We start from the raw sequence: 7,269 nt of genomic DNA on the forward strand, positions 1-7,269 counted from the left end.
GCCATCCTAGGCTGGTAGAAGGCGAGACACCTGTAGACCCTACCTCTGCCGATGACGTCTGACACTATGAACTTCTCGGTGCCCCCCCCCCACGCACCCCAAGGCGGGCAGGTGTGCCGAGGGCAACAGGGTAGCCACAGGAAAAGAGAAACTAGGCCAGAGCCTCCTCATATCTGCTCTCGACTCAGGCAGGGCTCCTCGAAGGTCATTATCAAACAAGCAAAGGCCACTACCAAATAGGCAACGCCTTATCAGCAGCTGCCCTGGGCTCTGCACTCATTTTCATCCTCTGGCAGAATGCCCACTCCGAGCCAGCCTCTCCAGCAGCTGCCCACCTGGTTCCAACAGACTTCAACCTCGCCAGCCCTCTCCCACATACCCCAGTAATCTCTAAAGGACACAGCCGGTCAGGGCACTCACATCCCTGCTTAAACCTTCCATAGCTCCCCAGTGCTTTGGTATTATATTCAAAATCTTGTGCTCCTTGGCTTGACAGGCACGGTCCTAGATCAACTGATCCCAAACCTCCCTTTTCATCTAGATCGCCCTCCACTCCCTCACGGGCTGCTCACCCTGCCCCAACTCTCTGTTCTACCCACTGGCCCCAGGACAGGCAACAGGCTTCCAATCACTTGACACACACTGTGCACCTGTATAAAGATGAGTGGGACGGGGACTCTGCCCCCAAGGTGTTCCCAGCCCTGCCATCCAGCCTTTGCTCCTCCTGCTCTTCTGCCTGGAATACTCTGTCCTCTGCCTCCTCCAGCTTGAAGATGCCTGTCCGGCCTTCAAATGCCAGCTCCTTCTCCCACCCTCCCATAGTGTTCTGGAAGTACCGCCCAGCGTTTAGGATACAGGGCTCAGCCAGACTGTGAGCTCCCCAAGGGCACAGCCCACACAGCCCGTGTGTCAGTCAGGTCTGCAACCCAGCACTGGGTCAGTGCCTAGCACACACAAGGCGCTCGATGAGAGCTGACCGCAAAGGGCACCTGCTCTTGGCCGACACATGGGAACAGGGACTAGATTTCTCTCCTGCCTCAACCAACCAAAGAGCCAGACAAAATAAATAAAACCATGATTTTTCAGACAATGGGCATGAGGCATTTCGGGAAAGTGATTTCTGAGAGGGAGGAACAACTGCCCTAGCTCACTGCCCAGAAAGGGGTTTCAGGCCACGATGCAGGGAGAAAGTACCAAACAATGCCAAGAACATTTATAGAAATACAGAAATATCCAGCATCCAGAAAATTCTCAACATCTGACATCGATCAAAAATTACCATACAAAGAAGCAAGAATGCTTTTCCATTAACAGAAACACTCAGAAATACAGATAACAGGGACGCCTGGGTGGCTCAGTCAGTTGAGCGTCCGACCCTTTATTTTGGCTCAGGTCATGATCTCATGGTTTGTGGGACTGAGCCCCGCATCATGTTTCAAGCTGACAGCACAGAGCTCGTGTGGGATTCTCTCTCTCTCTCTCTCTCTCTGCCCCTCCCCCACTCGTTTGCATTCTCTCTCACTCTCTCTCAAAATAAAGAAACTTAAAAATATATATACAGATAACAAAATTAGCAGAAAATGACATTAAAATGGCCACTATAACCATGTTCCATATATTCAGGAAGCTAAAGGAAAAAACTGAGTTGCAGAGATGGAAACTATGATGTCTGAGATAAAAAGTATACGGAGCAAACGTAGCAACAGATGAGGCAAATGACAAAAGCTTGATAAACCTGAAGAAGTGGGGCGCCTGGGTGGCGCAGTCGGTTAAGCGTCCGACTTCAGCCAGGTCACGATCTCGCGGTCCGTGAGTTCGAGCCCCGCGTCAGGCTCTGGGCTGATGGCTCGGAGCCTGGAGCCTGTTTCCGATTCTGTGTCTCCCTCTCTCTCTGCCCCTCCCCCGTTCATGCTCTGTCTCTCTCTGTCCCAAAAATAAATTAAAAAAAAAAAAAAAAAAAAAAAAAAACCGGAAGAAGCGACAATACGAACTATCCAAAACCACCACAAAGAGAAAAATAAAAAGACCGGGGAAGAAAATGAAGGAAGCATCAGAGAGCTGTGCAACAACTTCAGGCATCCTAAATACTTGTAACTGGAGTCCCCAAAGGAGGGAGAGAAAGGAGAACACAGAAAGTGTCTGAAGAATTAACTCGACTCTCCAAATTTGACAAAATCTATACAAACCCACAGATCCCAAAAACTCAGCTGACCCGAGAACAATAAACCTGAAGAAAAGCACACCAAGGCATATCATAATTAAATTGTTCAAAACCAGCAATAGAAGAAAAGCTGCCAGAAGGAAAAAGGGCACATCAGGAATGGAAGCCCGAAAATCAGAGACACGACAGATTATTCATTTGAAATAATGCAAGCCGGAAGACACTGGAACCACATCTTTAAAAATGCTGAAAGTACGAGTCAATTAAGAATCCTATACCCAGGGAAAATGCCTTTCAATACCAAAGGCAAAATAAAGACTCTCTTAGGCATCCAAAAGCTGAAAGAATTCATCACCTGCAGACCAGCACTGCAAGAAATAGTAAAATGAGAAAGACTCTGAAACAAAATGGATTTACACAGAGGGATGAAAAACACCAGAAATGATAAACATGTAAGTAAATATATATTTTTTTCTTTTTGATCTCTTTACAAAATAATTGGCTGTTTACAGCAAAAATCATCACAATGTGGGGCACCTGAGTGGCTCAGTTGGCTAAGCGCCCAACTTTGGCTCAGGTCATGATCTCACAGCTCTTGAGTTCAAGCCCCACACCAGGCTCCCTGCTGTCAGCACAGAGCCCACTTCGGATCCTCTGTCTCCCTCTCTCTCTGCTCCTCTTCTGCTCATGCACATGAGTTCTCTCTCTCTCTCTCAAAAATAAACAATTTTAAAAAATAATAATAACGATGTATTATGGGATTTATAACACACGTACAAGTGAAATGTGTGGTAACAATACAAAGTCCAGGAGGAAAGTAATAAATGTATACTATTGTGAGGTTCTTATACTATATGTAAAGTGGTATAATACCATTTGATGATAGACTGTGCCAGGTTAAAGACTCATACTATGAAGCTTAAGGCAACTGCTAAAAAACAAACAAAAAAGAGTTATAGCAAATAAACGAGGCAAAGGGAACAAAATGAAACCAAAAAAATTACTCAACCCCAAAGAGACCAGAGGAAAAAGGAAATGGGAACAAAGAATATTGGGCAAACTGAAAACAAATAGCAAGATAACAGTTAAGCCCAACTATACTAACAATCGTATTAAGTATAAATATTCTAAATATCCCAATTAAAAGGCAGAGATTACAAAATTGAATTTTACAAAATGCAAAACCTACCTATACGTTGCTTACAAGAACCCACTTTAAATACGAAGGCACAAATAATTTAAAAGTAAAAGAATATAAAGAAATACACCAAGTAAACACTAATTTTTTGAACACTCTCTATTTTTAAATTGTGGTAAAACATATACAACATGAAATTTACCATTTTAACCTTTTTTTAAATTTTTTGTTAATGTTTATTTATTTTTGAGAGAGAGAGACAGAACGTGAGCAGGGGAGGGGCAGAGAGAGAGAGGGAGACACAGAATCCGAAGCAGGCGCCAGGCTCCGAGCTGTCGGCACAGAGCCCGATGTGGGACTCGAACTCACGAACTACGGGATCGTGACCTGAGCCGAAGTCAGATGCTCAACCGACTGAGCCACCCAGGAGCCCCCATTTTAACCTCTTTTAAGTGCACACTTTTGTGGCATTAAGGACATTCACACGGTTATATTACCATCACCACCACCCACCTCCAGAAGTTTATCATCCCAAAACGAAACTCTATACCCGTTAAACATTAATTCCCCATTCGTCCTCCTCAGCCCCTGGCAACCACTATTCTGTCTGTCTCTATGAATTTAACTACTCTCGGAACCTTACGTAAGAGAAATCGTGCAGTATTTGTCCTTTTGTGACTGGCTTGTTTCATTTAGCATTATTTCTTCAAGTTTCGTCCAGGTGGTACTATGTGTCAAAGTTTCCTTCCTGTTTAAAGCGAGATAATTTCTATGTATGTATCACATTTTGTTTATCCATTCATCTGTCGATGGACACTTGGGTTGCTTCCACGTTTTGGCTATTGTGAATAATGCTACCGTGAACATTGGTGTACAAACATATTGTTTGAGTCTCTGCTTCTACTTTTTTTGGGCATATACATAATTGGAATGGCTGGGTCATATGGTGATTGTGTATTTAATTTTTGGAGGAGTTGCCATACTGTTTTCCGCAGTAGCCGTGCCCTCGACTTTCTGACCAGCAATAAGGGTTCCAATTTCTCCACATCCTGTTGCCACCACTTCTGGGTTTTTTGTCATTTTGATTCGCATTTCCCTAATGACTAGTGTCGTTGAGTATCTTCATGTGCTTAATTGGTCATTTGTGTATCTTCGGAGAAATGTCTATTCAAGTCCTTTGCCTATTTTAGTCATATCATTTGCTTCTGTTTTCTATTTTGAGTTGTAGTTCTGTATACATTCTGGATATCAATCCAACAATTTTTTGAAAGCTGGACTGCCTACATTAATATGAGACCATGTAGATTTCAGAGCAAAGAATATTACCAGGGACTGAAAGGGTCAATTCATCCAACAAAAACACTCCAAATGTTTATGCACTTAATAGCAGAGCTTCAAATTGCATGAAGCAAAAACTGATAAAACTACAAGGAGAAATGAACAGACCAACAATTACAGTTGTAAGTTTCAATGACCCCCTTTTTCAATAACGGACAGAACAAGTAAACAGAAAAGCACTAAGCAGTTAAGACCTGAACAGCACTACCAGCCAACTCAGAGGACATTTATACCACACGCCAGACAGCAAAGCAGGAAACACCTTTTTCCCAAGCAGTCACAGAACACTTACCAGGGAAGATCATATCCTGCGCCACAAAACACGCCTCAGTACTTTAAAACGTTTCAAGTCACACAAGCTACATCCACTGTTTACAAAGACATTAAGTTAGAAAGCAGCATTTATTGGACAGAAAGAGAGTAAAGTAAGAAGATATGGCTGACTTTGTGTCTTCCACTATTTGTAATCCTGCTGAGGAGGAATCACATGAATTAGCAGTGGGACTAAAAGTACTGCCGTGTCTTCAACGCTAGGCATACCTGACCTGGGCTATCTGTTTGATAACGTATTCATGGTTGAGTCTCTCCTTCTCTCCACTCTCCAGCCCATCCTAAGCCCCAGGGGCACCACCTAAATCACGACAAACCTGTTTGGTATTTGCTCAAGTCTTTCACAGAAACCAGCGAAGGGAAAGAGAAACGCAGTGGAGGGAGCACCTGCGAAGTAACATGACTTTTAAAGCTCCCGAATCCTCAGAGACATCGCCACGACGGAGATCTCTGTTACAGGGCAACTATCCAGGAACAAACCGGAACCTTATGAAAACTCCAAACTCTGAGCAGAAACTAATAGAATTTTGGAACAACAGAGATCCAGTGGGATTAAAGCAAGGTCTTCAATGACCTAATTATGTCAGCCTGGAAAAACCCTACTGGTCCTGGCCAAAAGTATCGGGAAATGATCCGCATGGCTAGTTAGCCTGATGCCCTCTCAACAGCAGATCTATGTCGGAGTAGCAAATTGCACAGCAGTAAGTAAAAAGAAAACGAGAATCCTTAGAAATAATCTCAATTCCAAGAACAAAAATCTACAAGCCCCTGAAAGTGGTGCTTCCCACTCAGTCGGTTAAGCAACCAACTTAGGCTCAGGTCATGATCTCACAGTTCATGAGTTCAAGCCTCGCGTCGGCCTCTGTGCTGACAGCTCAGAGCATGGAGCCTGTTTCAGATTCTGTGTCTCCCTCTTTCTTTGCCCCTCCCTCTCTCTCTCAAAAATAAATAAACATTTAAAAGTTTTTAATGAAAAAAAAGGTGGTGCTTCACAAATCTGACTTACAGTAAGAATTACTCAATGCATGTGTTAAAAATACAGATTCCTGGGACCCCTCCAGACAAATCTCCAGAGGTTTGACTCTGTATTTTTAACAAGCATCACAGATGATTTTTTTTTTTAATGTTGTTGTTGAAGTAGGCTTCACGCCCAGCGTGGAGCCCAACACGGGGCTTGAACTCACGACCCTGAAATCAAGACCTGGGCTGAGATCAAGAGTCCGATACTTAACCGACTGAGGCACCCAGGTGCCCTGCATCACAGGTTACTCTTAAGGTCCAGCAAACACACGAGCTTTGAAATGAGACTACCGGGTTAAAAAATCCCAATTCGGCCACTTACTGGCTGTGTGACCAAATTATGTAACACCTCTACAACGCACTTTTCATCTGTAAAATGGGATCACCACCTACCTTGAAGTATTCTCAGAATTCAGTATGCTCACAAAGCCCCTAGAACAGTGCCAAGAGCACATGGCAGTCAAGAAATCAGACCAACTGCTTATCTAAATGAACAAGTCTAAAATGAAATGTTCCACCTAATGGAAACTACAAAGGCACCAAGCCAGTTTCCAAGATAATCGAGGAAAAAAGCCTTTCTGGACACTAGGACCACCAAGAACAAAGACTCTCATCTCACTTCAGCGCCCGATATTTCACCCAAGCCCTTCCTCCCACCCAGAACCACAAAGTCCAGGCCTGGGCAGGGCCGCAGCTCTGCACAAGAGCCCAGGAAAGTCATTCCTTCCCAAGTCCCTCTGTCACCGCCACCTCCAGCTCCAAGACTGACAGTCCTGAGAGTCAGGTGGCAGCATCTTGGGTGCAATGACTCCTGGAAAAGAGGCAAGGAGCCAACGAAGGGAGTGGAAAAGGGCTGAGTCAGCAAGAGGATCACTGAGACACTGCTGAAGCGAAGGGAAGTAAGTCTGTGAACTTTCCAGAGCTAAAGGTGGACGTTCCTAGGGTGGATGAGCCCAGACCCTGTACTAAGAAAGTCCTGACGGTCTCAGGGGCTGAAACGCCAAGGTGTAGGGTCAGCTCTGCCAGGAACTCACAACATAGCCCCGGGTTACTCCTTCTCCCATCCATAAAGTGGGAAAATAAGCACCTCATTGGCTGCCGGAACGAAAGGAGGAATCAGGCACATACTGGAGATACACAGACACACGCATACCACTGCCATCTGTACCCAAGAACCAGACACGTACTGGAGAAAGTTAGACAGATATATAGAGATATATAAATAATGTACGTACACGTATAAAATACACACACACACACACACGCACGCACACACACGCAC

This window comes from Neofelis nebulosa, chromosome 10 (genome assembly GCF_028018385.1).
Source record: "Neofelis nebulosa isolate mNeoNeb1 chromosome 10, mNeoNeb1.pri, whole genome shotgun sequence".
NCBI classification, from domain to species: domain Eukaryota; kingdom Metazoa; phylum Chordata; class Mammalia; order Carnivora; family Felidae; genus Neofelis; species Neofelis nebulosa.